Source organism: Haliaeetus albicilla, chromosome 4, assembly GCF_947461875.1.
Source record: "Haliaeetus albicilla chromosome 4, bHalAlb1.1, whole genome shotgun sequence".
Taxonomy (NCBI): Eukaryota; Metazoa; Chordata; class Aves; order Accipitriformes; family Accipitridae; genus Haliaeetus; species Haliaeetus albicilla.
In genome coordinates this window covers 52,521,373-52,549,038 of record NC_091486.1, presented here as the reverse complement: position 1 = coordinate 52,549,038, position 27,666 = coordinate 52,521,373, and the positions used below count along the sequence as shown (strand labels likewise).

The following is a 27,666-nucleotide window of genomic DNA, read 5'->3' as shown; positions in this document are numbered from 1 at the left end:
CGCATGAATAAAAGACTAGTGGTACATGCACGATGATGCTCTGTCTCATCTGAAGAAGTTTCTGAATGCTTTTAAGAATCACCAGCCTGAGAACCCTACCGCACATTTTTTACATAAATTGCAGTGAAAATAACAACCACCTAAAACCCCATTGTATCTCCAAAAATGGCTGGAGTCCTGCAAGATTAGTGATCCTGGATTCCCGCAGAGTCTGCTCCGATACTAGGGAAAGAGCCACTCCTCTGGATGGCTTCCCTCCTTGTGCTGTTGGCAGCAGCGCTGTTCAGGAAATCGTAACAAACCAGAGACATAACATAGACATTGCAACGAGAACTGTTTACATTCCTGTAAAGAAAGCTGCAGCAAAAACTGTCAGGACCACTGACTAAGATACTACAGAGCTCCAACATTTAAATTTTTGCTTGTCCATTTCCTGCAGACATCATGGGCTGCTGTTGTGATGCTTAGGTGCTCTCAGTTCAGGCATCCTGAGTGATAACCTTTTCACTGTTAAAGTCTGGATATGTTCCAAGTTCGGGATACTCAAGGTTTACGGGGCTCAAGTCAGACTTTGGAGTTTAGATTGGTATCTTCTAGAAGTGGAGCCATCTAAACCAGGAAGAAAATTCCTGAGACAAGAGCTAATTGAGGCTATGTCTGACTGTCATTATGTGATGTTGCACGCTGTACTTTTTATATATAGGAGAAGATCTATGTCATCAGCTGTATGCATCTCAGAAGCCTGATGGGGCTGTATGTTAGAAAAAAGTGTGGGTTGTTATGTTTGTTATTTTATATCAAAGATGCTATTTTAAATGGGAAGGAGCACACACTACAGAACATGATGAGATTTCTACTTGCCATTCAGTATACCAAATAGCACTGGTGTTCAGTTTCAGAATTCTGTAGGGCCTGTGATCTCTTCAGAATCATCCATGAAATACAGTGTTAGGAATCATGTTTCCAAGAGGCAGATTTCTGGGCTACAAAGTAGAGGATAGAGAGCTTCTGAAAGAGCTCTCATGCTGCATATATTTTACTTAACACATCTCAAGTACCTTGCCGGTCTGGTGGGCCATGCCTATACATGTTGCTTAGGAAAAAAGGGAGTTCTGTATTCTCAGCATGGTTAAATGTCCCTGTTCTCAGTGTAAAGTGGTGGTCCACTCTTAATAGTCCCTAGATGACATGGTTCCCAACTGTGGAGATATGGGTACAGACTTTACCGGTAGTGATTAAAGGCTATGCCATACCTCTTTGCTGAGAGGTAAACCTCTCATTTACCCATACACAGGCAAGGACTGTTCTAAAAACCATTCCCAGAGCTGTGAAAGCAGAAGTGGTGTGACATGCATGTGATAACATCCTCGTCTTTCAGCCCCTGAGACTTTGCATAGGTCGTCATGCGAGAGGGACGTGTACGTTCATGCAGCCAGGCTACAGGTGTGACATGTCATAGCTGCATCAACAGGTTACATCCAGCAAGAAGTCTCTGAATGCAACTTCCCATTAGTTAGCACAATGCAAAATTTTTCCTTCATTACACCACAGCATCTGTCCTGCTCCGTAAGCTCTCCTGCCAGGTGCAAGTGCCCATCAGGTTTAAGACATGCTAAGTATTTATCTCTGGTGAATGAGATTACAGCAGGAGCGTGGTCATGGCACTATCTTGCAGATGTAGGAAATACAGGTGACTATAGCAGTGGGATGGGATGTGTGGGCTAAATGAATGTTGTGTAGAGGATGTATAATGTGTTCGTAACGTCTTTCAGTGGCTCTGACTGTGTCAGAATGTGCACTGGAGTGCTTTGATCTCATACTGATACAAATGCGATATAGAGACCAGAACATCATCTATTGTTTGCCTGTGAAGCTTTGTTAAAATTCCACACAGTATTCTCAATTTAAAGCACCTAAGGATTTCATATTCTGTCCAGAAAACAGATTCAGTTGTCCAAGGCTGGAAACAAATGCTTTAGGTCATGGTGCCAGTTGCAGCAAATGAACTGCAACTTATAAAAGTCAGTAGTTACAGTAGTAATATCACTAAGCTGAAAGAAAATGGGATCTCTGAAAATCCATTTAGTGTCAAACAAAATCAAACAGGTTTTTAAATTAATTTTTATTAATCCAGCTCAAATTCAAATGTTATTAGCAATATATCACCTTTTAATCTTGACGCACTTGAGTTTTGTACTTTCTTTTCCTTCCTAGATTTCTTTATTTCCTCTAAATTTCACAAACTGAATGTAGATGTGAAGACTTCCCATCCTCCATTGTCTCAGAAAGAGACAGAAGGGTTTTAATAGATAAAATCATATTAGAAATTTTTTATAACTAAGATATAACAATTTGTGTGCTCATCCCAAAGCAATCTCTGTGGGAGTTTTACCACAGACTTTAGTTGAAACAACTCAAAAACAAACTCCAAAGACTTAAACCTTAATTTTGTACTAAAATTAATTTAATTTTATATTTTTATTCAAATTATTGCAGTATCTGGAATTTTAAGCTAAAGAACAACTACTCTGAGGTTTTTTTGTGAATTACAGGTATGGGTTAGATTTGTATTATGCATATCACAAGGAGGGTAGTCCATCAAGGACTGCTTCTACGGTTAGTTACAACATAAAGCATCACTTTCAACTGCTCTGTAATTTCTTTGCACTGTTAGCTTCTACCTATTTATCCAAGGTATGGTGGAGACAGTAAAGAGGTTAAGCTGAATTTGTGAGGAAATTCTGTCCTGGTTGCTGATGCCTGTACATCACAGATAATCAGAGTAAAAATTTTAAAGCACTGAAAATTGGTACCATATAACTTACAGACTGCACCAAGTCTGTAACCTTGTTGTACTTACATAAAGTAATTTCATTTTGATTGCCTATTGAATAAGTCTGATTATTCTTTAAGAGTCACTTTGGAATGGAGCCTGAAGGTACAATATAAAATAATTGAATTGAGTGTAAAGTTCCAGCTGGTAACCTTGTCAGTAATTTGAACAAAGATCTTGTATCTGTAATTTAGAGAGCTGTAGATGTGAATGTGAAGTGGATTCTACTAATACTTAGAAAATTTACCCCCTCCTTTTTCCTCCCACCAGTGTAACTTCTGTTCTTACCAACAAGCTCATTTTTATCGAATTAACATACCAGTTGACGGCAGCACACTGGAATTAGAACTGTATGGTTGGCTTGGATTTATTTCATCCTATATCACAGTATGAACTTGAGGAATGATTTCCAGGAGACTAATTATCACATTATACTGAACTGCACTGTAAGTACAATAAGTAGAGCGACAGGATTCTTTTTTATCTTTTCTAAGCTATTTGTTGCAATTTTTGAGCCCCTTAGTGAAACTTTAAAAAAGAGGAATCCTAGAGCTGTAGCCAAATGTTCTTTAAGAAGTGACAAAAAATACTGCCACTGAGGTCCTGGAGTATAAAATCCAGACCCTCAGTAGTTCTGAAAGTGGACTTGAGTGTGTTCATAATTTGAGTTTTGATAGCTGCTGTCCCTGGGCCAGATTCTGTGCTCCTCTGTAATGAAGGTGAAATCATGAAAAGTATAGGGCAGTGGATTGATGGTAAGACAGTTCAAGTTTGTCTCACCTGTAAATTTAATTCAGGGGCTTTTCAACAGTTGGTGATACTAGCCCTTCAGACTTGTCCTCACAATACCCTCTCACTTTACAGGTGGTGTATTAAATCTGGACAAATTGGCCTCCAAGGATATAGGCAGGAGCTCAAGAGCTCTTCTGTTTATTAGAACAGCCTGTTAATTTCAAAGTGAAACTAAAGATGAAATCACCTGGATGCTAACTGTTATCCAGAATTTTCTCACAATTTTACTTTCTGCATAAATGAATGAGAAAATTCTCTTGCAAATCCAAGCAACTCCCTTTTCAAATTCTAAATTATTAATAACTGCAATAGTTACGGAGAAAACAAAATACTGAGGAATTGAAATTTAATGCTATTTGGGATGTGAAAATCATGCACAATTTGTTTTGTGTTGCTTAAAATCTGCATTCAGCTAGAAATAAGTTTATTGATCTTTTTTCAAAATTTAGGATGTACTTTTTTTTATTGCAGAGGCAGCTTCCTTAGTTAGACAAATCCAAACGTGGAAATCAACTTTTTGCAAGCATCAGGATAAATGGTATGTTACTATGACATTTTGGATACCTTCTTATTTACTAAGCTTTTTAGCCCTGTGTTGCTAAGATGCAAGGCTGATGCACAAAACAATAGGCCATCCTAGTCTTCAGTTAATAAGGTCAAAGTACAAAGTCAGTAGGATGTAATTTTCTGCAAATGGAATGTGTTCTAATTAGAAAGATTTGATTTCTTAAATACTATTTGAAGTAAATGCTTTCTGATCAAAATAGGAGACTAGTTATTAATAAAATCTAATTCACTACTTTGTTTTAATAACTGGTAAATTTGCCACCTTGAAACGTGCTAAAAACATACACGTGTGTGTGTGTGTGTATGTCTTTTGTACACGCCTTGGCCACCTGCCATGAGCCATAGCTAGTGACACCAACACCTTGATTTACCGTCTCTGAACAGCTACGTCTCATTTCATGAAATGCTCTAAAGAAATGGTGCCAACCATTCCATGATGCTGTTATACCTCCCTCCTCTTTTGATAGCTCCCTTCTTATGGCCCAGCTGGTATTCCTTGGAGCTTTGCCTTTGGTAAACTGCCATATATTCTTTGCAAATATGCCACAGCTATTCACTTTTCCTTCTACAAATGACTCGCATTAGCTTCTATTGTTGTTTCATGTCAGTGAGAATATAGTTCCTTCAACTCACTAGCTGCTATTATTTTTCTCTAGCTATTTTCCATTAAGATGCATTTCCTCCCAAATGTTATGAAAATATATTTTTTTTTCATTTACTTAGGAGTTCGTAAAGCTTTTCCCATAGATAAATATCTCCCACAGGATTGAACTATAGAGAATGTGAGAGGTTGTTGCTGTTGTTGTTCTTTTCCATCTGCAATGCATTTCCCCCCCCCCTAAATTTATGTATGTGCCTGCTCCCTCTTTATGGATACATGTGGGAAGTAACTGTTATAGTAAAAAAAGGAGTGTCTAGTGATAGATACATACATGTTTGCAGAGAGAAGGGACAGTTTTGGGAGTCTCTGTGGATAGTGCATGGTGGAGAAGGACTTGTCTGTGTATGTGAGCAATGGGAGTAGATAAAAGTATGTGTGTACCCATCGATTCTGATCTATACTGGTCTGAGTCTTATCCCGGTTAACATCTATACTCTGTATACAATCATACAGGTTTCAGTAAATTTACTTTGTGCTTTGCAACGATGCTTGTTCTTTTATGTCACTGTGGAATTTCAAATATCAGTGGAGATGTACTTTTAAATCTCCAGTAAGTCAGAGGTGTCTTTTCATCAGGATGAGAGGACAAGCGTTCTCACAGGATCTTGTTCAGTTTGGCATAGCATCTATACATTCAGATTGTGATGTGAATTATTTAGCCCCTTTAAGTGTGCAAAGCTGGTAATCTTACAAAAAATTGCCTTAGAAGAGTCATAAGTTTTTTTTTATCAAAGTCCACAGATATATCTATAAACTCATATTTCTCAGAGGATTTAAATTTTTCTCTGTTAGCAAACAGATATAAGGCATGTCCCAGCCATTTCACAGTGTGAAAAAGAGGGTAGCTTGGATCTGGGTCTACAGAAGCATAAAGGGTTTTTTTTGCCCAGCTAGTTGCCCTTTCTTTGTGACTGATGATCACTTTATGAGTGTTAACAACTTAAAGAGGTTGGGCAGTAAAAAATGAAGACCAGAGTTGATAGCTCAACAGCTGGGATGCAATTTAGTGGAAGATCTGTTCATATTGTCTCCATCTAGCACTGTTGAGAATTAGGGATAGTTAAAGAAAACAGAAATAGTGGGAAGTATTTTTAAAATGTAAGTATTTGTTCCCAACTGTGACATTTTTTTTTCTTTAACACTTTTCATAAATTACATTTTAATGATGCAGAACTTTGTTGCTTTCTTTCTGTCAATAAACAAGACTAAATAAAAGTAGCATTTTTTTTTAGCTTGCCCTTTTTCTTTCTGTTGTACCCTAGACTTCCTTGAAGGAATTTTGCTTGAGTATGGATTGCAGTATTTGTCTTGCAGCATTACGCTGTACTTTTAAAATTGTATTCCAAGTTCTACATGTTTAGAATTTAGACCATGGTACCAAAACCAGAGTGGGAGATAGTAGATATCAAACAGTACCATGATATAGATACATAGCTTCAGCAGTATAATTGGGTAATAACCTGACCCTCCCTCCAGCATAGCAAAGTCCAAGAAGTCTTAGCATTAATCTCTTCTGTAGTATAAACAGACACACTAGGAATTTTTTTCTCTAAGATCTGATTAAGAGTAATCCAGCCAGTTCTACTAAAGATAAAAATTCCTTCTGAGGCAGTTGGAGAGGTGAGTTCCACACGGTGAAGGACTCTCAGGATTTCTTTCAAGCTGCAGGAAATAGACGATAACTACATTAAAGCTCAAGATTGTTTTCTGCACTGTGTGCTGTCTGAGGTCTGTCAGAAGAGCCCTGATCCTCTGCTGATAACAGTAATACAGAAAACAAACCTCACACAAGAGCATGTTCTGACGTAGTGAATCAAGTGAGAGTTTTCAGAGACAACTTATCTTAAGACTAACAATGGAATATGCCTTCTACCCACGTATGAATAAACAAGGATATAACGTATGTGCCGTAACTTGGGCATAGTTTGTTGGTTTAAAAACACATGCTTTCCACAAGGCTTATGAAAACATTTGCATTTTGCAGGAAAGATAATTTTGTAGAGTGTTTTGCTGGAACCTAGGAACTCTTAGTTTCAACTTCGGTTCTGGCATGTGCTACCCCTAGTACTGTATCAGTCTGCAGTAGCAGTACAGCTTGTCTTTTGTATTTCATTCAAAGTAGACGGAAGAGATGATGGAAATAGAAGATTTGCTCTTGAAAGGCTTTCACGCACTGAGATAGCAGAAACTGTGTGAAATCAGTATATCGAGTGAGATTTCTGCCTTTCGGAGCCCCAATTTTTTTCACATTGCTTCACAGCAAATCACTGCTGGTTGAACACTAGCCCTCAGAAAAAGATGTCGTAGCCAAAACTGGCCTTTATAGCATAGCCTTGAATAGAGAGCACATGCAGTGCACTTGCGGCATATAAATTCTACTGCGGTTTTGGCTGCATTGATCACTGGTGCTTGTGCTATGAGTCACCTAACTTTATGTTGTCACAGCATTATGTGTATTTTTAGGATGTGGAAAAAAATAAGAGCAAATATTTTATACAAAAGCAGGATTTCAATTCTTGTCTTGAATATTTGATCATTACATTGGTCAGGTAAGAGGCATTGTTATTGCAGCTGAACAGTAAGGATAAAGTAGACCTACTGGTAATCTAGCAAAAAAGATACATTCTCTGCTTAGATTAAGCAGGCACAAATTGGAAGGGAGGGAGGTGGAACAATTCTTCACATAACCATAATTGTGTGCTAATTATATCATGGAATGAAAGCAATTGCCCAATTATAAGACAATGTATCACTCTATCACAGGCAGTGCTTTGAAGGTTTATGTACTTTAAATTACTGTGACATTCCCAAGGCTCCTCTGTTTACACATTTGTCTCAACATCTTCTAGCAACAGCAGTACTATGACTAAAGCCATTAATTGTTATATTCCCTGTGTCTTTGCAGAAGTTGCAGAGTCCTGTTCAGAATGAATTTTTGCTGTTTTGTAAAGTAGCTTGATTTTCCTATTACACTGCTAATTGCTAATGACCACTCTGGGTTTGATAACTGAGGGTAGATGGGGTGGGTTTTCTCCTCTGCTCTCCTTGCAAATGTTTTTCTGTCAGTGCACCCTCTGTATTACTGAATTTCTGTTCCTCTCTGAATTTTAATACGATTGTACTTGTCCCCCCATGACAGTAGATTCTCCAGTCATGTCATTATTACTTTCCGGACAGTCAGAATGAGTGAGAGGAAAATCTTGACCAGTAAATCTGTTTTCTTCTTTTTTACCATCAGTGGGAGAATACATTGTACATTGACCAGTATTACCATTTTATTTTCAGTTGGTTATCAACAGGTGTTCATCATTGCAGACAGGTAAAATTGTATTATACGCAAGTCTGTAACAGCATTAATCAAGCTAGACTGAATAACAACCACCGTGAGCATTCAGTGACAGAGACTTCAGCGTGGTCTGCAAGAACCTGACAGGAACCTCAAGTGTGTGGTCAGATAGCTATACTGTACAGAAGCTTAATATTTGCATCTTCCCAACTATTGTTGCTTGTCCTTGCAAGATTAAACCTCTTGCAAAACTACCTGTAAAACTACATAGGAGTCAAGCCTTTATTTGCCATTAACCACTTGTTCATTAAACAGACAATGAAAAGCTGTCCGCAGAGCACTGGGATTTAGATTCCTTTTTATCCTTATCATGAAAAGACCCCATCCTTGTCCATCACTTGAAATACATCCCACTGGTTAAGTCATGTCGTATCTGCTAAGACACCTTTCCCGTACACCGACCTCTGAGCCTCAAAGCATAGAAAGTGAGGGCATAGCAGCGCTGCTTCCTCATCCGCTTTCATGCACCTTCTAATAACTAACCATATGACGAGTTAAACCTTGCTCTACTAGGCATTGCAGCGTGCCTAACAGGTCATCTAATACCTGCTACTTTGGACCTTGGAAGAGGATGGATCCTTCCAGGGAGTGGTCTCCCCCAGAGCACCCTTATCTCTAGTCGCAGCATATGAAGAGACAGGATCTCTCAAGCAAATGGATGTGAGGTTTTTCTGCATACTATTGGTTAAAACCAAATTGTCAAAGCCCACATATAAATCAATAGGCTGTCAACATAGATCTTGGCATGCTGGGAACCAGTTAATAAACAGGCTGCCGCATTCTATACCAGCTTCAGTTCACAGATAGATTTAAGGTGCAGCCCCAAGTACAGCACCCTGCAATATGCCTTGCTGTCAAAGGAAAAACTAGGGAGTGTTGACTTATTCAGCAGTTTCACACAAGGACAGGCTTGACAGGTGGCACCAGAATGTGAGGTTTGTTTCAGATTCTTTCATTAATTTTTTGCAAACTTTAGTGGCTTTTGAAAGGAACCATATTGATAACACTAGAGGCTGCACTCTTCTATTTATCTGTAAAATATAAATGGGAAGGGATAGTGCAAGCTTACCTGTTTGCTAATTTTTCTGACTGAAAAGCATTAGCTCTTCTCTGTGATGTTTCGTGGGAGTGAGAATGCAGCTGTCTCATTCAGGAGGATATGTGTACAGAGCCATGTAAGGTAAAATGAGCTTTTCCAGCCTGTAAGTGTTTCAGTGAGATGTAATGGGGTATGTGTCTCTATCACTGACTGCCCTGCTAGGGACCCAGGCAGGGCCAATGTATTTTTTTCATTAAAAAAATGCTTCCACACAGAGAAGTGGGCCGAGACTGAAAAAAGTTATTTCACAACCAGCAGAGAGCACTGCTCATAATTTTTGGTACCTGAATACCAGCAACCTTTGCCCCTCTTTAAAGGGGACAAAGAAACGAACTGCAGGCCTGATGATCACTTTACTCCTGAAACAACTGCCCAAATGCTTCAAAAACATCACAGTTAGAGACTTCTGATTTGGTTAAGGACACCGAGATGCTCATCGCAGTTAAATAATACCACAGTCTACAAAACTGGTTTAGAACATGAGTGGAAGTTAGTCTTTGCTGACTGCAGAAATCACAGGAGAAGACATCTTCTCAGGCTTTACAGCCGTTACATGTCCAGGGCTCACAGAAGTCAACTGCATCAGTTGAAAAACTCCTGTGGACTTAAAGGGGTTTAGAATCAAGCCTTAATATGGATTACCAGAAAATGCAGAGGCAGGTTCAAAAGGGCCAGTTGACATGACCAACACTTGTTCAAATTTCTGATAATTCTCTTCAAATTATTTTCTCTGGTTAGGGATTCATTAGGGGCTTCTGAACTGTTTCCTTTTACTAAAATACAAAAGGAGACTCAGATGATAGTATCTAGCATCTTCATTGGAACCGCTTGTCAATTGGATAGCATCACTTTGTTCCACTTTTTTTCCTTGTTTTTATTTTTAAAGGTATTTGCCTGGGTTTATAGTTATTTATTTTGGATGTTTATCAAAACCTGTTGGTATCTTGCTATTTTTGTCATTCTTTGTGAAACAGTATTAAATTAATGGCTGTCTGGATCACAAAAGTCACCATTCAAAGTGCTGGTAATTGGCACCTCAACATACATTCCCAGCAGAGGCCAAAGACCAGGTAGTTTCAGAGATGGAATGACCATCTGCCTCTTCTTGGTGGTTCCTCAGGGTTGACTGAGCAATGTCAGGAAAGCTTGTCTGCTTTACGTTTTTTGGGGACAAGTCAAGGATTTCTCTACTACCCATCTGGTACCTGATCCTGGCATTATATTCTTTACTATTTTTACGTTAATTTGTCTTCCTCCCCCCTCTTCCCCATGGCAAAGCATTTTAATGCCCTCGCACTCATATTTTTTTAAGTGGCACCTCGGACGGTGGAGACAAATGCGTGACTTGCCATCCCCTGTGTTTCGCTTCCACAGGCGATGCTAGTGGATAGCCTAGTTCCCTGACGCAGTACAGCCTAGGTGTTTGGCATCGCTAAGTACCCAAGAACTTGGTATCTTCCTTTCCTGCGCTGTTCTGATATTAATGCTTTGGCACATAAAAAATGCCAACAGATGCCATCAAGTGTAAAGAGACAGGTGGTGTCAATGCGTCAGAGGAGGGACTTCCTCCAGAAAGATGGCACTTGCTGAGTTATGTAGGCTGCCCATGCAAATCCTTACCCATGTGACATCCATCTCCTTGTGAGACAGTCCTAATGTCCTTGTGAGCCGGCACAATGCCATTCGCAGCTCATGAATAGAAACGTATTGTAGGTACTTTATAAAAAACAGATTTTACACGGTAGATTTGTAAGTGATGTTTCATGCTGCATCTGTGTATCGCGTAGATGTCAGTATGACACAGTGGACTGGGTAAAAGTCTGTGAGCTAGGTAGCACTTTAGTCTTAGTCACTGCTGTATGCGTTTGGTAAGGTGCTGCATCTTCAAGTTACCATCTGTAAAAAGTGTCGTGTCCAGATTTCGTAAAGTCTTTGTTCTTTGTATTATGCAGCTGTAGGGACACTGTATTGTGCCAGAGATATCAAGTGAGAACACTAGAGACTTTATGCATACAAGTTTACTGTTCTCCCACAATCTTTTTCACTCTTGCCTTCATGCCAGAGGTTTTCTGTATTTCCTTTTACCTCTTTCATATTTGGTTCATATTTCCAGTCATATGACTAGATGAGCTACGAGCCCAGACCTTATTTTTTGGCATCAAAATCCTTCAGCAGCTAATAGGCTTAATTCTCTAATATGGGCAGACAGCTTAACGAAATATCTAATCCCCAGACAATGAAAAAAATGTTTTGTCTGGTTTTTTGTTTTACGTCACTACTGACCTTTTATATATCTCACCGTTATATCATCATTCTTGTATGTTAGTTCAGTGTTCTGGAATCCAAGGTGGAAGGTATGGTTCTCTGACTTTTGTCTCCCTTATGGGTCAAGTGGCCCAAATGTCATCCTTTTAACACAGCAATGCAAATGTAATTGACCATACTTCCATTCAACGCCTGTAAGTTATTACTATATGGCTATATTCTGTCATCCAGAGATCTCTTTCAGGATCAGGACTCTTATTATTGCAAACACAGAAACATCCTTGCTTCTGGAGAGCTCATAGTCTAAAACGTATGACCTACTGAAATTGACTGGGAGAAGGCTAAAATCAGATAGCTTTGCCTTACACAAATATTTGCCTTTCTAAAAATACTTTAAGGTGCCACTAAGCTCACCAGTCCATCAAGTCATGATTAATTTTCTGACAGGATATATCAAGGGTGCCAGTTGTATGACCTGCCAAATCAGTCTTTGCATGTCCCATTACACCTGCTAACTGACATGCATCTTTTTGTAGGGTAGAGGGTTTATGACTTTGAATCCAGATATATGAGCTTCTAGTAATATGACAGCAAAGGGCTGTGGGCTGTGGTTTACTTCCCTTTTGTACTTCCATAAGAGAGCTGTCCTGCCAGATATGTAGATACCAGCAGGTTGGTATCTAAACCGAATGAATTATTTACACCCCGCCATAACTGAGCGCTCAAATATGGGTCTGCATACTCTGTTTGGAAGCCAGTCTGCTCACAACCTTTCGCGAACCCCACTTTGTCTTTTCTGAGTGCGAGGAGCAAACGCTGTGCTCAGTTTTTACATTCGTTCTTTACAACTACTGACTGCTTAAAGCTAAAGGGGGGCTTGCAGGAAATATAATTAAAGGCAGAACTTGCCTGCTGTAGCTTTTCAGGGAGATAAAGGGCACTCCTCCTCTCCAGAAGGTCTCTATTCCTTTCCCAGTGATGCTGTAATCTGTTGCTAAGGCAGTGGCTGTGCTGTAACATAGTGTTCTCTCTCTCATTGTGTTTATGAGCAGGTGGAGCAGAAATTGCTTGGTTTCTACACAAATAGCTATAGAACAAATGTACCAAAGGAAATGGGGGGTGGGTGGAGAAGATCCACAACACGATTAATATGAAAATGAAAGATGTGAGAACATGCCATATTTGAATAGTAAATATATAAATAAAGTTAATCGTTGAGCACCTTCTCCGTGTGAGGCAGTCCAGTTCATAGAGGATGAGACTAAACATCAGGAAATCATAATTTTATTCTTAGCTCTTCCACTAGCCGCTGAATGGTTTTAGCCAAGTTATTTTCTGATTCTGTGCTTCAGTTTTTCCGTCCTTATAGAGGGTTGCTTATTCTTTGTAAAGACGTATGAAAGCTGGTGTAGAAAAATACTGGTCGACATCTGGATTTTACTGTCAGAAGAAGTAGGAATTTGGTGAAGCACTAGGAAGGGCTATTGCTAAAGATGAGTTCAGAAGGACACTAGTAAAATAAAAAGAAAAAAAGTATGCGCCAAAGAAAAATGATTCGGTGGGGAGGCTGTTTGCATTCCTGTTTTGTGTAATTTCACAAGGCCAAGGAAGTGGAATCCAAACCCTCTCTCAAGTCCATTTACATCACTGTGCTGTATCTGCAGACGTCGTTACCTTGACATTAATGTATAACCATTCACAGCGCTGGCGTTAGCACAGCACGTTTTGCCATGTATCAGACACATTGCACTGCAGAGGAAAACAAAGGCAGATGAAGTGAGAAGTGGGAGTCATGAATCATTTAAAAAGAAATAGCACACACAGAGCCCACTGTAAAAAGAAAGACAGCGTCACCATTCGGAGCGCTGCCAGCCGGTGAGAGTGCAGCCACCGCAGCTCAGGGCAGGCGGAGAGGGAAGAAGGCACGTGCTTTCTGAAGTCGAGACAGGCACCTGGTTTCGCTAACCGTCCTCATAACTTGAAATTAGGTCTTCTGTAACACGTTCAGTTAATTTCTACCCACGCCCTTCGCAGGCGCTGAGTTTGTACAGGTACACTTGCACACGCACGCACAGACTTTTAACGCTCTACTGCTGTGTGCCCTGTGCTGGGGCCACCCACACAGCGCTCCCAGGAGGTGGTGGGGAGAATCCTCTTTGTTAACTTTTTGTATCGACTTTGCATATCCTCTGGAGGCCTGATTCTTACTTCACTCTCCTGAGTTTTTACACTGGTATGATGTCGGCGATTTGCACGGTTGCAACTGTTGTCGTAAAAGGGGGATAAACCGTTTACGACATGGTGGCAGGTAATATAGTTACATGTGCAGCTCTGAAACTCTTCGTCGGGCCCCAAGCAGGCTAGCAGCCTCCTCTGGGGCCTCCACCTGCACCCCTCACCCCTCTACCCGTGAGCTCAGAGGCCCCATTTAAGCACAGGGCCAGGCACCCACGCCGCACTTGAGCTACAGTGTAGGTACCTGGTTTTAGCTGTGTCGCAGCTACGCCTGGCTATGGACCCACACGTACCCTCGTGTATCGTGACTTCCTATCGACTTCTTGGCTTAACCTCGGACCTGCCTCATCACCGCGAACCTGCTGTCCTTGGGCCGGCCGTGCGTCCTTGCTCACGCGCTGTGGGACCGGCCCTGGCTGGTGAGGCCCCTTGCCCTTGCAGGCTTGTTGTTGCACTTGGCTTACAAACCCGTGGGGAGCAGCGGGCTCTCGTTGCTCTCTGGCACTCTTACTTACTGGTAGCACAGGGTTAGCATTTTTCTCTTTCAGATCTATACTCGGCTTGCTCTTTAGGAGAACTGTTGTCCCATATTGCTTTGGTTTTGAACAAATAAGCAAGCTTTTCTCCTGGAAACGTAGTGGTGCAATTCACAGATACACTAATGGCTTTAGATGATTACGTAGTCATCGTGCTCTGGGCTGGATGAAATAGTGAGTCCCGATAAAAATGGGTCACTAAAATCAGTGGTTCTGTGACTCTCTCCTTTTGAAAGCTTAGGATATTAAAAGCTAATTCTTTCATCTGTCCTTAATGAAAGAATTTAAAGTTCTTGACAGTCTGGGTTTCTGAACTTTGTGTTTTGTCCTGAAGTATGTCCTGGAGTTCCTGTTCATAGTATGGCAGCCTTTACAGGCTTTCTTCTCACGTAAATACCTTCTCCTGAATGCTGAGTTACTCAAACTTTGCAGGTGATTGTCAAGCATTTTTTTCCTCTTCATTAGCAGGGGACTAACTCCAATTACTAATTTTGAATAGTTGCTGCTTTTCTGTTGGAGCCTATCTGATATTTTCTCAGGTACTGAACAAATTGTGAATTTCATGAAATTCACACCATATTAACCTCTGTAGAGATAACCATTCGGTACCACCCTGGTCCACATAGGACTCTTTGACCAGAAGTGATGAATGTGCAATTGAAATTACGAATCAAGCACTGTTTTAGTTAGGAACAGTCTGGGCCATCAAAGAAAGCAATTCAGTGGGTTTTTAGAGGGTTTAGAGCATGAAGTGAGTGTTCTTGCATGATAAGTAGACTGTAAAGCTTTAGTCATTAATGGTTGTAATGACTGAAAAGGTAAATTGGTAAAAGATCATTTAAAAGACCCTGACCTGAGTCATCACAGAGGACCCTTATCTCGCAGACTAAAGTCTAGGGGAACTCTTAGCCTCAAATCTTTCATTCTCAGTAAATAAAACATGTGTCTATCTTGCTTTTGTTTTTAATCCCACTTTAAAACAATTTACTAAATTTTACCAGCGATGACTATAAGTTTCAGCGAAATACATGCTGCGTTTTGCAGAGTTTATATAGTTAAAATAAAATTACTCTGAATTCATAGGTTAAGTGTTGAGTTTTATTTGAAGTGAAAGAAAAAAAGCAGGTTTGATTACTAAAATGAGGCAGTTTCCTTGACATAATGTAGAAGCAAATAGAAAAAAATCAAGTCACTTAATGCAAAAAAAAAAAAAACACCCCACCCCAAAAACCCAACTGCCAAGACAACATTTTAACACTTACACCAGACAAACTGTTGGATTTCAAATTGGCAAACAGTCTGTTATGACAGTCCTTTGATGGAGCAATTCATAGAAAGAAAACTATCAGGAAAACTCCACTCTAAGCAAATGGGGCTTCTAATCAAGAAGATGATGCCACTCAAATCTAGATCAAAAAAGAGTCACAGAAATAAAAGACTTGATTCCACAGTGAAGTTTGTGTGGGTAGAACCAATCGCAGGGTAGAATCCTAAAGGTAGCTGTGATGATGCAAAACAGTACTGAACCGCGCTGTGTGTCAATCGGTTATACATTTTTATTGGCTCCTGGCTGATGTGTTTTAAGCACTATGCAAAATCCAGTTCTCTTAACAATGGTGGGAATACAGTTGTTTTAAGCAGCCTTTGTTTTCTACCAGAATGATCCATCCTGCATTCTAGAACCTAGAGGACTTATTTGGGTAGCCTTGAGTAGTTGCTTAACTTAAAGTAGCCCAAAGTAATAAGCTTCACACAGAATTGTTGAAGGCTTCTGCTGCTACTTGGTGCTGCTTCTATGTGCCCTCACTTGCGAGAGTCTGTGGCTTCGCTCCTGAATCTGTGTACAGTGGGCTCTGTAGTGCAAGAGTTAGGGGAAGAATCCTGTCATCCATTTCTTTCAAGCTTTCCCTTTGCTTAAAATACCTTCAGGTATTTCAGGATTTGGGCTTTTTTTAAGTTCAGTATTGCCAATCTTATACTAATAAAGGCATAAGCCTGTACTTCAAAATCATGAGTGGCATAATTATGACTTTAAAAATAGAACACTTTTTCATAAAGGCTGAGGTATTCAGATGACATTCAAGCAGCTGCATCTTCAGGAGAAATAGCACATATTATGGTATTGCTAATAAAATTGTAAGTACTGGCAACACAGTACTTCATGTAATCACAGTCTTCAGAATTTGTATTCACTACTTGAATTACTTTGAACTGACACATCACATTGCATGCAAGTACATCTAACACACAAAGTCTAGTTTGTGACCTGGGGGCCACCTAGTGATTATGACACTAGGCTCCAGTTTAGATCTGGCTTTTCTTTTTGTTACGGACTTTTGGTGTTAACTTGAGGAAAATCAACATTCAACCTCAACTGTAGAACACATGTAAACTGGGAGGTATGTCTTGATCCTTCAGTTAGATCAGGGTTATGGACAGATCGCGCCGTATCTCCCACTACGCTGCCTGCTAGGGACATGAAGAAACTTTCCCAAATTGCCCCAAATTAAACAGATTCAGGTACTGTACTTCACAGCCCCAGCTTTAAAATAGGAGTAACAGCACTGCCTTATGTCACAGAAATGTTCAGAAAATTAAAGACTTTGAAGCACTTTGAGATCTAATCAGAAGTGCTACAAAGTGTTGTTAATTATGGTTAATTTGTTCTTTGACTGGCTGTACATAATTTTTAGCATGAGGTTCTCTGATACAATGATAATGAGGACTAAACTGGTATCTTACTATGATTTTCTGTGATTGTCAATATGAAATTCACTTGCCATGTATTTCCAGCAAAGTATGCATAAAATTAACTGTCACAGCAAAGAATATTCAACTAGACATATTGGAACAAAAGCTTTAACTAATGCTTATAATCATGGTATTTTCTTAATGAGTGACAGGTGCTCTTGTTTATGTGCCATTCTCACAAACCCTCCTTTTTCATTCAAGTAGGTTGATTCACAAAAACGTGCACTGTTTGTGTAATCAAACAAGTGGCTTAAGAAAAAAGAACTTTCCAAATTCCTGTTGGGCTCTACTTTTCTCTTTAAACTTTTTTTGTTGCTGAACAGCAGCAAGGCTGCTTAAACTTTAAATCACTTAAATGGATGTGTTACACCTACAGCTGAATGAATAATTCAGTTCCTAGTCACTGTCTGAATTTGATAGGAAGAAAAGGGGAGGGTCCCTAAGGGTCTGAATGTGTGAGCAGAGGGGGAAGGGGAAGGCTAATTAATTACACATTTACAGTAGGGAATACTTGAAAAAAAATCCACTTAAGTACTGTTTTTTTGTTACATATTGCTGATCACAGCTGAGAGCATAATACCAAGGCAACCATGTTCTTGAAAACTTAACTCTTTGAGGGCTGTTAACAACAGATTGAAATGAAGAAAAAAAAAGCCCAATCCCAAACACCAGGGTTATGTTTCATTAGATAAATGCTTCGACTAAAGAATGATTCATCACCTGCTGATGTCAAATTCATTACTGATGCAAATGCAATGTGAATTTCTTTTCTTCTCCATGTTATTTTCAGAGATCTTCTTTCTGAAAGCAGTGCTGAGCTGGCTGCATCTCCTGGAGCGTTAAGGCAACATGGTAGTATTACCATTGACACCAGGGATGCAAATTATTTTTCTCTTGGCACTAGGAAGATTTTTGCTGCCAAGAGAACTATCTCTAGATTAAGCTTTTTTTAAATACTGTAAACTATTTTGGTAGCAGCAAATTACTGTTACTTGGTGGTACGTGATCTCTGACTATTTTTAATGCCCCTGTGACAGAACTGCAACATGCTTTCCAGTGTACATGTACGGTCATTTTCTGAAGGAATCAAGGCCCCTTTTATAGCCAGACCATTTCCATTCTCTGCACAACAAACAAGAACCACAATTGGAATTGATTTTTTCAAATAGCTCTGGAATTCTCTCTCTCTAACAAAAAACTACCAAATCAGAAGCAATTTTTAATGACTGCTTTTGTTTCATATTCCCATGTGCGTTTATTATTCTTTCTCATTTTCTTTTCTAAAAATTGAACAGACTTTGATCCTCCATTGCTCTGCATCTTTAGTAAAGGAATGTGTTTTCTAAAAACCTGCTTTATTTCATTCCAAAGTTGGTCATGACATAGGATGTGTTTGGGAAGATGGTGATTATTGAATGTTTGTGCATTTTAAGGCATCCCTATATCCAGCAGGCAAAAACAGTTGGAAATTTACTGCCATAGGTCTGCTTCCTTTACACCAAACATTTGCCATGAGTATTTCCACAGATAGTTCAATGCAGTGCAGCCACCTAACGAGGGTGTAGCCTGCTATACATGATTCATGTTAGTTCATTGTGGAATCATTTCCTTTCATAGTAAATGACAGAAGAAGATTGAAGTGTTGAAATACTAGAACTTACCAGTACTGTCTGCTATCTACAAATACGGAGACGTGGTATTTCTCATATCATTTCCCACTCTGTGTCCCAGGGTGGGGTCAGCAGCGTGTAAAATGTTTCAGAGTCCTTTGAGTGAAAAGTTCAAATGTTTTGGTTTGGATCCACCAGTTCAACTGCGTGATGTTTATTGTGGGCATCAGGGAGAGGGAAAAGTCTAGGCCTTTAAGCCTTGTAGGAAAAAAGTCCACCTAAAGCACATCAGTTGCCAAATTTTTCTGTCTCCCTGAGAATTCTTTGTCGTCTCTGTAGCATATCACATTCCTGTTGTTCTCTTCTTGTTGGAAAACCATTCCCATCTGTGCTCCTAAAGCTCCTGCTTTACGCTCCCACCTTGTAAGAGGCAAAGCACAAGCAGTATAGAGCCAAATACGGCATCCTTACACCCCTCTTCAGGCGGTAGCAATCCTCTGTAACTAAGTTACGCTGGAAGACGTGCCTGTTAAATACAACAAAGTTTAATGAACAATATTTGAAAAAGAAAACCACTTTTTCCAGCAAAAGATTCCTTGGAAATTAGAACTGTTCTGGAAGGAGTAGTACTGTGAGACCTTTTCAGTTTAGCCTGAGTTCTAGCATCAGGAAAACCAAAAGCATTACCAGCACATCCCCTAAACTTGCTTACCAGCTCCAGCAACAGGTGGAGTAGAACAGAACATTATGCTCTAGCATTAGTTGCTTCTGGAAAGAAATGGCATCTTGCTTGCAGACAGCTCTTTCATAAAAGGATGGGCTCTGTTTACCCTTTCCCCCACTATGTTCCAGATTTGCTACTCTGAATGACAATCCTCTATATCCAGCAACTCAGGAAAATTGTTTAAAAACAAGAAAATTATTTCCACGGTTTCAGCAATCCCTCTTTTTGAAACATTTCAGGACTTTTTAACCCGCTAATCTTTATATCAAACCTGAATACTGGAGTTTAATGGCTAACTTTTGGGAAGTGATACGGTCTTTTTAGACAGCGCATTCCTTTGCACTCTTTCTCCAGAGTACAAAGAGCTCTCAATTTAGAATGGCTCTTCACTGAATTGTCCGTCCTTTTTCATCCTCAGTTATCAGTTGCATAAGAATAGCAGTAAAACTGGTGAATGAAAAATTCTGATTTGGTGGCACATAACACAGATGTATAACACCTGTTGCCCTCTTCTGCCTTTGTCTTTTTATGGAACACTGAAGAAAATAATTTCACCCTCTGACTCGGTTTCCCCATCTGTAAAGTGGAATCAGTAGCATTTGTTCAATACTGTTGTTACCTTATTTTTAATTATCTGATGTGATAGGGTACTACTCTACTGCAGTACAAAGTAATCAAAGTTATTAACTGGTGAACCACATCTATAAACTGAATTACAGGGTAGGGGTCTTTTTTGTTTCTCACATGTGATCTTTGCCCATTTAAATAAGCATCTAAAAACTGGGAGAAAGTAGCTGTGTGCTTAAGGCACAAGGCTGAGATTGAGGAAATCTGGATTCCTCCTGATACTGTCACTGACTCTGTGATCTTGGGCAAATCTTGGTGGATAATCATCCTTCTGGCTGTTTTAACTGAAGTGAGAACAGTGTTTTTTAGTCATGTCAACTGAAGTTTTAGGAGATGCTGTAACATAAAAGTTTATAAGAATGTTCAGAGTAATTTAGTTCTGGATTAAAATACAGCTGGCAGGAGAGATGGGCAATTACCTACTCTTTAATATAGATAGGGAATGTGTTCTTCCTCCCAGCTATTATTGTCCATACCTATTATTTCAGAACTACTGGACATGATCATGCCTCACTGTGGCACAGCTTCCACAATGAGGTCACCTGCAGCTTGGTAGTACAGCTGTTTCCCCTGCCTTCATTTTTAATTCATAGGCTTGTTGTGGGTGTTGGGTTTTTTTTATCTGCTGTTTATTCTGCAAGCCCCTTTTGGGCACATTGATGCCTCCAGCAAGCTTTGTATGCCAGGGAATTATGGGTCCAGAGATTCTGCAAATCTGCATCCCAGCCAAAGCTTTTGAAAGCTGCTTCTTTTGAATGCCATGCATTTGGCTCACACCCCTCCTTTCCTCTCTGTCTGTCTCTCTCTCGCTCTCTTCCTCCCTTTCCCCTCTTCCCTCCCTTCCCTCCTCATTCTCTCCCCCTCTTACTCCTCTTTTTTCGCCCTTCCCCCTTTTTCCTCCAGCCCCTGCTTTTCTCATCTTCCCATTTCCCCCATCCCCTTCCCTTTCTTTTTCCCTCTTTCTCACCTAGTGATCCCCTCAGTAATGATGGGAAACTGTCTGCACTGCATGGTGAACAACTTGGCTGGGAGGAGTAAAAGGGTGCTTTTCACTTCATAAAAGATGAGCTAGAAGCCGTTCTACATAATGATTGAGACTATTCATTGCAGTCTGTATGTGGACTAATGTCTGTAAGACTGCACATGCTCTATAAATTCCCACCTGAGCACCCCCAACATGTCAGACAGCTTGAGGTGTTCTGACACTCAGCTCCTCCATCACAAACCCTATGATGTCTATGTCATTGCTCCATCAATAGGGATAACATCCTTCCCCTTCTAGTTCTTTTTTCCCGACTCTATTTTATTTTTAAATATTAAAGTGCTCTGGGTTTCCCTAGTAAATCAGTGTGTGTGTGAAGTGCTGGTTACTTGTAGCTGGAGGCTGTTTTCCCCCTCTGATGGACTGCAAGCATTTTTTCTAAAACCGTCTCTTCTTTTCATCACTCCTGCTGTCCCCTCCTCCCCCGCCCAAGCCTCAGCAAGCTCAGCTGCACATAATGACATCCAATCTGTTCAGGAAAAGAAAAAAACAGGAGGGGGAGAATATTTCCCTTTGATTTATACAGAAGCTGAGTTGGCAGAGAACTCAGCTCAGGGGTGGGTGGAAGGGGAACCAAAAAGCAAATTTGTGATGCATGGGCATACTCTCCCCTGGGGTGGTGCCAGTCAGCACAGCAGCCAAAGCCGACAGAGAAGCTTTGCAGGTTTCGTGTGTGCGCCCAAGGCATCCTCCTTCCCAACGTATTACTATCGCCATGCAAACACACCCCCACAGTCTGGGGTTAATTTAATTTTAAAATGACATTAGAGATAACACAGGCCGGCTCATTAGCACTAGGCAAAACACATAGATCCCTGTGTAAAGACAGACTCTGGAAGAGGGAGAGGTCAGCAACCGAGTGCTTTTCTCATTCCAGCAGTCAGTCTTTGAGCTGGGGTCAGTTCTTACATGAGAAGGACATGGCTAGGTTTGGAGTGAAAGTGTAATGAAAAAAAGGAAGGAGAGTCTTGTGCTGCAGTTCAGGCATTGGAGTGGGATCTCCTGGCAAAAATCATAATGTCAGGTCAATGAAATCATATTGACATATATCGTATCATAGAGGATGTTCCCTAGCATTTTATACCCCCATTTTTCATTCATATAAGACAACATACAAAAAGAAATCAAAAGAGGCCCTAGTTTTATATTTGATTGCTTTGGGAATGATTATGAGCAGAAAGGACAGCAAGAGGTAGATGCGGGATATGTGGGCCGATTCCATCAAGTCCTAATCAAGCATGCAGAATCTCCTGTCTCCATTTTGATCTACCACACAGTTCTTCTGAAACACTTCAGCTCTGGTCTGTTATATCCTTATTACTCCATTTAAAATCTGCCTTAAACTCACACATACGGAACTTTATTAATGCACACAGATTTTGACCTGCAACAGTCCTGCTCTCCCACGTTTGTACACAGATGCTGCTATGTTTGCATCACAGATCTAATCATCTACTTTTCCACTATTTGTGCCCCTTCCTGGCCTTCCCGTTGACTTAAGTCATGTTGTCCAGCTATTTTCAGCCTTCATCCCAGGCGGGGATATTTCCTGCTGCTCTAGACCTTAGACCCGTTCTGACTGAAACCTGTTAGTTACATTGAGGTGTGGTGATTTCTGTTCTAGACGGTAGTATTACGTATCAGTTAACTACCAGGACCAAACCACAGAATTCACGGGTGTCTCCAAAACAAAATGACTTTAGTCCATTGGATAAACTGATATCCGTGCACCATTTCATTACAATACTGGATGTATCTCATGGACAGAACAGAAAAAACTTAATGAACGCAGCAATAATTTGCCATGCATAACTCTCTAGTGAAACTGATACTGGCTTATCGTTTAGTTAAGTTTTGCAACAAGGCAGGATGTGTGGTACAGAGAATAGAAAGCGCTGCAGACCCCAACTATGAATGAGAATGGATGTCTATTTTATGGGGCAGTCTCCATCGATTCTGATTGATTAAATACATTCCAGCTAAAATGGTAATTCGGCCTAGTCTGAGGGCCGTGGGGAGTGATAAACACTGGCAAGTGAACTTGATGTCGACAGCACAATCCAGATTGCCATAGAAATTAACAGTGTGTGTCTGTTGTTATTAGAGATTTAACCAGATGACCTGACAATAATTAATGGGGGGCTAAATTGAGAAGGTCTGTCTCCCTTTGGAGAACCATCCCTGAAACCTAGCTATTCTCACCGAGTGTACATATCCTGCATACCCTGCACAGGTGAGAGTGTTTGCACTCCTTGCGTTTAATACCCAAACTGATGTGGGAACTTGGTGAGATGGGACTTCAGGTCTGCCCAGAGACAGTCTCCAGGGAAAGAATAGGAATGCATATGTTCCAGGAAACAATATGCATTGCAAGGTCATTTGTGACCAACTGTAAAGAGGTAATGCCAGAACAGCCTCATTGGCTGGGCTTTTCCTTGGCTCAGACCCACCTGCAGACACAAAGCCAAGGAAAAGCCAGGGCTGTCAGCTTGCAACAGGCTCATCTGTCCATAGACACTGTTGAGTTTGCAGGTTAAAAGACTGTGCTGAACTGATCTGCAGTGGCCGCTCTGGCACAGGAACACAGTTCCTCTTGCGTGCATAATCCTGATGTTTGTGTTCTCAGTGCCTCTGCTCCAAAGGACTCAGAAGATTCCACTGCATTTCAAGAATTTAATTCATAATCTCTGGAAAGATAGGTGAGCATTCTTGTTCTCTAGATAGGACATCATGGCATCCAAAGGTGATACAGTTTACCTAGGACATAAAAGACACAGAGTATGGAATAGAAGCCTGACTTCATGTCTTCTGGTGATGTTCAGAAATACCTGTTCGATTCATTGTGATTTTAATGGCATTTGTACAGCTCTGGGTCAGGGCCCAAGAACTTGGTGACTCTGCAGGTAAACACAGCCAAGCAGATGTTGTGTATTTAGTTCTGGACGGTTCTCGGCATTCAATTCTGTTTTACTGCAAGGTGGGGCAGGGGATCACACATGACAGACATGAATCCATAGACTGATACAGAATAATTGAGTCAACCCCATTTCATAGGTTCCATTTAATTGTTAACAATATTAGAATGTAAACTAAGGATCCAAAAAAGTAAAAACTGCTGTGCTGCTAAGTGCTAAACACATAGTGAAAGGCAGTCCCAGCCTCAACAAATTTGCAGTCTAACTAAGCATACAGTATAAGATAGAGGGTAGGAAAAGACACAGATGTTCAGAGCTCTGCCCCCAAGGAAATGGAACCAGGCTTCCCTGGGTCTCTAGCCAGGACCACATGGCTTCTCAGCTTCCCTTTAAAATTCTCCTTTTTGTTGGTCTCTTTTCTCTAGCATAGTTTTGTTGGATCAGGGTGGTTGAGGAATGGACATGGCTGTAAGCCTGGCTTGCTTTTGAGAGAAGAGTAGCCTGCAAGCTTAGTACTTAGTCACAGTTGTTCAATTTCTGAATACCTCGGTTCCCATTTATGCCACGGTGGGCCGACACCTGTCCTGGGGACACTTTATTTGTCATCTGCAATGTCCTGTGGGGACTCAAGCCAATCGTAGCCAGATGGCCTGTGGCCAGAATTGCTGGAAAACTGAATCCCTAAGACAATCCCCTTCTATTTTACTCCTTGCAACAGGCATCTAGTCTCAGCACCCATCTGGATGATCATTAAAACCCTAGTCCTAAACTCTCCTCCCTATTCTCTCACAGCTCTTCCCCTGAATAAGATTTCAGTCTTCAGCTATCCCCTTCAGTTGCGGGGTAAGAAAAAATTACTTCCAGTTTTCTACATAGGTTTGTGTGTGTGTGTGTGTGTGCACGTGCGTGCGCGTGCATCTATAAATAAACAGACCAATATTCTGGTAACTGAATTGCTACCCTCCCCTTCCCTGCCTCAGGAGCATCTTGTTCCCATCTCTCTCCAGCAGAATAGTGAGCCAGAATGAAATGCCTCATTCCTAGTAAGTACTGTCAGCACAGCAGCTGGGGAGAAGAATATCTGAGGGAAATGCACAAGTGCACTGGCATTTATTTATTTCCTGGATGTATTTATATAGCACAGACCTCAGAGCAGAAGTGCACTTGATGCTTCTGTCAACTAAGAAAGGGAAATGAGACTGTAACACAGGCTGTACTGTGCATTTTTTGCTCACAGAGCCCCCATTAACTGCCATGGATGGACCCCAAGGCTCTGAAGGCTACTATGATTGAATCATCGTGTCTGACTGCTGCTTGTGGGAGGCAAACAACCATGCAGGGGTGACACTGTAGAATGAGATTAACTGCGATCACTGATTTGACTATTGTGCTAGTTCTTACGTCCAAAACTCTCGAGGACCACTTAGCTCATTGAGCCCTAATTCTATAAGTGAGAAAAGATTAATGAGCAGCTTACCACAAACTGCTGCCCTTCCTCCTCTCTCCCTACAGTGTGCACAACCCTTTGAAGATGACAAGCATGGGGGAAACAGTGTGGTGGTCTGCTAAGACAAGGCAATTAGCAGTCTTGGCTCTGTTCAAAACTGCCACTGGTTCTTTTCATAGCCTTTAGTAAGTCACTTAAGGGCTTCAGCCTACCCCAGATGTGCTTTATGTGAGGTAATGAGCACTGGAAGACCTGTAAGGTTTAGAGAAGTCTACCAAGAATTCCTTGTTGCCTTGTGCCTTTAAAAGACTGTGTTATCAACACAAAATCCAATTCTGATAGATGCTCGGAATCTCATAATCACTCTCTGAATGTCTCTCTGTAATTGGTTTTATTGCAGAGAGCTACTTATACTTTCTAGGACCCTGCATTTTTTGGCCCACTTGTTTATAACTGGACTGAATTTCCTTATGCTTGTACAGTGTTTCATATGTTGGATCTAAACCAGAATCACGCAGTCAATGTCAGTTAATATTCCTATGATCTAGTAAATAGGATCTTTATCTGAACTGGCTTTTCTTTTATTCTGCAAAGCAAGTTTACAGCTGATGAAGTTTTGCATGAAATCAGCAGCCCAGTTTTACTTAGTCTGCTGCCATGCTATAGTTCCTCTATGGATAGCTAGCTTGTCTGATGAAGATCTAGCATTCTGGGACCACTCAGATATCTGCACTATCCTTCTGTTCCCCTCTTAGGATTATCAAAACTTGCCAGTGGTAATCCAGGATTACATATTAAAAGCTGAATATTATTTAGCTGGTTATATACAAGTGGTGGGGACCCTGTTTGGTTGTTCTAACTGCTTGGTTTCTATAACGTTTCCTCCTTAAGGAATTAACACACAGTTCCTGGAAAATGAAATTTGTGTTTCCACCACCAGATGCAAACACCAAACCAGTGAAGCTTCTTTTGTTTACAGTGATGAAAAAAAAAAGGTTTCATTACTAATACACAGGGGTGCGTGTTAGGGCATCTTGCTTTTTGTGGGGCCCTGGGGAAGTCATAGCACCTTGGTGCCTCAGTTTCTCTCTGCAGAATGCACAATAACCTCTCAGGAAACATTATTATTATTTAGAGTGTGCTTTTCTCCCCCAGGAAAATTCCCTGCAAAAAAGGTAGCGTCACCATTTGTCAAAGGTATAGTTCTTTCTTCTTTACTAAGGCAGATTCGCCTTGACTTCTCTGGGAAGTTTGCCTGAGCAAACAGGGAGGAAAGCCTAAATCAGGTTTTAATCGTCCATGACTTGCCGTTTCTGGATTTTCCCAGCTCATTCCTCCCTAAACACTAAACGTCCCTATGCTCCCATTTTCTGTAGACTTTTCAGAGTTTCTCTTTCCACTTAAACTTCCCATATTCTGAGGAGTACATGTCCAATGTTCAGAACTGGGTACATGACAGCAGCATGGATCCCACTATTTAATTGCAACTCCTTTTCCTGGGCAGATGCCTGGCCCTGCACTCATGCGGCTAAGGACAACTGCTACTGTACAACATTTCTACAGGAAACGAGCACCTATGTCTGTCATCTTGTCTCATTCTTGTTTCACACAGAAACCAAGCCTAATCCTATAGAGACCTCGCGACGGCTGCGGTCAGAGACACTGACTGCAGTTATTTCCTGTGCGTGTGCACCTGGGCCCATGAACTCAGCATCCGTCTGCTGTGGGGGAAGAGGAAGAGGGAGGAAGAGGAAGGGCTGGGTTAGTGGTCATGCAAGAGGCTGGTTTGCTTCCTAACACGTTGCCTTCATCAAAGTGACTTGCTGAGTAATTAAGAGCCCCTTTCCTTCCACGCTAGCAACACCAGACAGGGGAGATCTTTGTTTCTGTTTGGAGGGCGAGGGCTACAGGAGAAATTAGGAAACACAGAGATGAGAGCAATTTGGCATTGTTCCACCAGTACACACTGTTTTATTAATAGGAGTTGCACATGTTTCTGAGCCATGGAGCCAGCCAGACACTGCAGCAGCAGCAGCAAGCCGGGACTGTCTACTTACTGCTGTCATGCAGTAACTTACCACCAGTGCACAAGGCAAGTTGATGCCGTTCTATGAGGATGTAATGGAAGCAAAAAAGGAACAACAGTCATGCAGTTGTTCCAAGCAGGAATTTATTTACTAAGAACTGGTCTTTTAGGGTAGCTATCTCCTAAAGCT

At 40.9% G+C, this 27,666-nt stretch overlaps 1 protein-coding gene and 1 long non-coding RNA gene across 2 annotated transcripts in view; both read left to right on the top strand.

The window, feature by feature from the left end:
* MORN1 (MORN repeat containing 1) overlaps positions 1-27,666 on the top strand; it is a 182,196-nt gene that overhangs the window by 102,258 nt on the left and 52,272 nt on the right. The gene's annotated exons all lie outside the window — the stretch shown is intronic.
* Positions 1,160-27,242, top strand: LOC138685217 (uncharacterized). The gene is made up of 3 exons (XR_011324512.1): positions 1,160-3,279; positions 4,097-4,163; positions 27,063-27,242. It is a non-coding gene; the product is annotated as an uncharacterized lncRNA (long non-coding RNA).